We start from the raw sequence: 3118 nt of genomic DNA, 5'->3' as shown, positions 1-3118 counted from the left end.
TCCATAATCATCGTTGAACTTTGTTCACTAAGAAATACCTTGGATTTCTTCTCTAATTGTTGGCGAGTGTCTAGTAAATCTTGAAGGAATTTTGCATATTCGGGAACTTTGGCTAAGGATTCATTAAATGGGTTATTGATTAGAATACCCTTGAATTGTTGCATAAAATTTTTATGTTCTTGTTCCAATCGGTGAACTCTAGCTCAAGAAGGAAACGGTAAAGGAGGTTGATATGCTTTGACAAAATAAGATTTTTTTTCCTGACAAGGCCTAGCCTACGACGTGAGGGAAGGATCCTCACGTCGTGAGAACTGGGTATCAGCAACTTCATTTTTTTCTTCCATTTTCTTCCGCTTCGACTGTGGATTGAGCTGCTTTCTGTCTTCTTCTAATGCCTACAAAACCCAGAAATAGTTTCTTCTTCAGTGGATATGGCCATGACATGTGGTTGCTTCTTTTGATCGTGAAATTTATGTGGTAACCGTTCGTGAACTGGAGTGGTCAATTTCTCGAGTTGAGTCTCAATATTTTTTATGGAAGCTTGTTGGTTTCTAATTGTAACATCAGTTACATCATGTCGTTTTTCAGAAGCCTCGATGAACCTAGTAAGCATTGAATTTAAATCCACTTTCTTCTCGGGTTGTGGTTGTTATTTTTGGTAGAAGCCTCGTTCGATTTGCCTATAATTTTCTTCTTTTTGTTTCTTGTACTCTTCAATGGGAAATCATTATTTCTTTGGCTTTCTTCGATCTTCATCATATCGGTCTTCACTAGAGTATCAAACTTGCGCTTTCCTATTCCCACTTTCGTCTAAATGGAAATCCTTAGTCAAATGTGGCCCATTGAAATTTTCACAACCCACACATATTGATTGTTTGGATTAGTCCATCTTCTTTGTTCTTCGATCTATGTTACTCAACATTTCCAAAATAGCCACCATGTCTTCCGAAGCACCATTTCCGATTCCTGGTGGTTGTCGAGGCCAACACAAATAATAACCCTAAATATTACACACTAAAATAGTGTATAGTGGTAAAGGGATCGAATCCATGGAGATTGGTTCAATTTATGACTCTATGAAAAATCTCTTTGTAAAAATACTTGTAAAATGACAATAAAAATAAAATGGGGGGGGGGGGGGTTGGTGTTTTGAAATACTTGAAACAAACTAGAGTTAACTATGATTTAAATAGACAAATGCAACAAAAATAAGAGTTTAATGTAAAATCAATAAGGGAGAGATGGTTGACTTAAAGTTTCCTCACTTTGACTTTTGATGAACATATCATTAGAATCCAATGGTGCAATACTTTGATTTAAATCCTTAATTTGGCTATAGTAATCCAAGAAGCTTGAGATTACCTAGATTTTTCTTAATTGTTGAAATGGCTAGAGAAGCTCATAACAATTTCCTTAGTCAAAGTCACTAATCCAAATAACATGTAATTAGTGAAAGTCAACTAGCATTAAGAACCAAAAGTCACCAAATCCAAGAGGAGTCAATTGCTTTCACTACCATGTTGGAGGAAATGTTTTTATGATTGTGTGAAGCAAAAACAACACAAAAATCACTTGTTGCTTGCTAATTTGAGGATCATTTACTTAATCAAGAAATTAGCCAACTAATCACCACAAACATATTTAAACTCATGAATAAAAACATACTAGTAGTGATAATATGATGAAACACAAAACATTTCCATAAAGATTCAAGAACACGTTCATAGATTCTTCAACATCGAACAAAAGTTCAAAGGATTCAACAAAAAGTCAACCAAGATTTGTTTAGCCAAGCATGGCTAAACTCAAAGAAGAAAAGTTAGATGAGATTGTACCAAACATTTTACAATAATCAAGAGATGAAATCAAGATGTTCTTGAGGTGTTCTTGGCCTTCAGAAGCACTCCAAACTCCAGAGAGAAAGTATGAAAATCGGACCTCCAAGATTAGGCTGAAGAGGCACACCAACCTTCCCAATATAGAGCTCTAAGTAAAATCCCGAAATTGCCCTTGTCAGGAATCCACGCGGGCCGCGGGGAATCTTACGCGGGCCGCGGGCTCTGACGGGAATTTTGGGCTTCTCAAAGTCTTGGGCCCCCACAGCTAATCCATTGGCCCAGTTCGAGTCCAATCAGCTTCTATCCCATTTTTCTTCAATATTTCTTCAATTTGAGCCCAATTTGTCTTTCCACATCACTCAAAACTTCCGCAAACTCCTAAACATCGATCTTGCTCACTCAAGAATTTTCCCGTGCCTTTCAAATTTAAAGTTCAACACTTTCAAGCCTTCAAGCAATTGACAAGTCCACTCCATGAATCACCTCCATAGCCATCAAGCATGAAATCCCCGTTTCCTTTCAAGCCCAATCGCCTCCCAAGAATCTCGCTCAGCTAGTCTCCAAGAAAATCTGCAATAATGCTCAAGAAACTAGAAAGTACCCGAAATGGTCATAAAAATAACAAAAAGGAAAATATGCATGGAAATTAACTAAAATGTGAATGAAATGTGCTAAAAAAACTATAAAAAGAAGTAAATAAAATGAAGCCATCAATTCCCCTTGCTCCTTCTTGTCTAGGGTTGTGGTATTCTCTTGAATGCTTTGAAAATTCTTCAGTTAGCTCCTTAATTTCATCGGGAGTCTTCTTCGTTAATGATCCTTGATAACTAAGGAGTTGCCTTGTTGTTAAGTTTACCCTATCGTAAACATCGAGACTTCTTTTTGCTCATTTAGATCATTTTGGGGACAATTCCTTAGTATCCCCTTATACCTCACCCATGCGTCATATAAAAATTCCACCGCTTGTTGCTCGGAATTGGCTATGGCTTTCTTGAGTTTCGAAAACTTTGATGGTGGGAAAAATTATTAGAGAAATTCTTCACGCATTTGTGCCCAAGTGGTGATTGTACCGGTTGGGTGTGCCTTCATCCAATCTTTTGCTGCTCCTTTAAAGGTAACTGGAAGCATTCTTAGCAAGACCATTTCTTGTGGTACATTCGGAATATTGAAATAATCAAAAATGTCATTGACTTCATCGAGGTGCTTGTATGAATCTTCACGATCTTTTCTGGAGAATGAAATATCCTTTAGCGCGTAAATGATGTGTCCCTATAGCTCGA

General features: G+C 37.2%; 1 non-coding gene across 1 annotated transcript; it reads left to right on the top strand.

Annotated features, from left to right (window-relative positions):
• The first annotated feature begins 2730 nt into the window (after positions 1-2730).
• On the top strand, positions 2731-2837 carry LOC145018865 (small nucleolar RNA R71). The gene has a single exon (XR_013667226.1). It is a non-coding gene; the product is annotated as a small nucleolar RNA R71 (small nucleolar RNA).
• Positions 2838-3118: the final 281 nt, after the last annotated feature.

Source organism: Lactuca saligna, chromosome 9 (genome assembly GCF_052625555.1).
Source record: "Lactuca saligna cultivar CGN05327 chromosome 9, ASM5262555v1, whole genome shotgun sequence".
NCBI classification, from domain to species: domain Eukaryota; kingdom Viridiplantae; phylum Streptophyta; class Magnoliopsida; order Asterales; family Asteraceae; genus Lactuca; species Lactuca saligna.
This window is presented reverse-complemented; position numbering and strand designations above follow the sequence as displayed.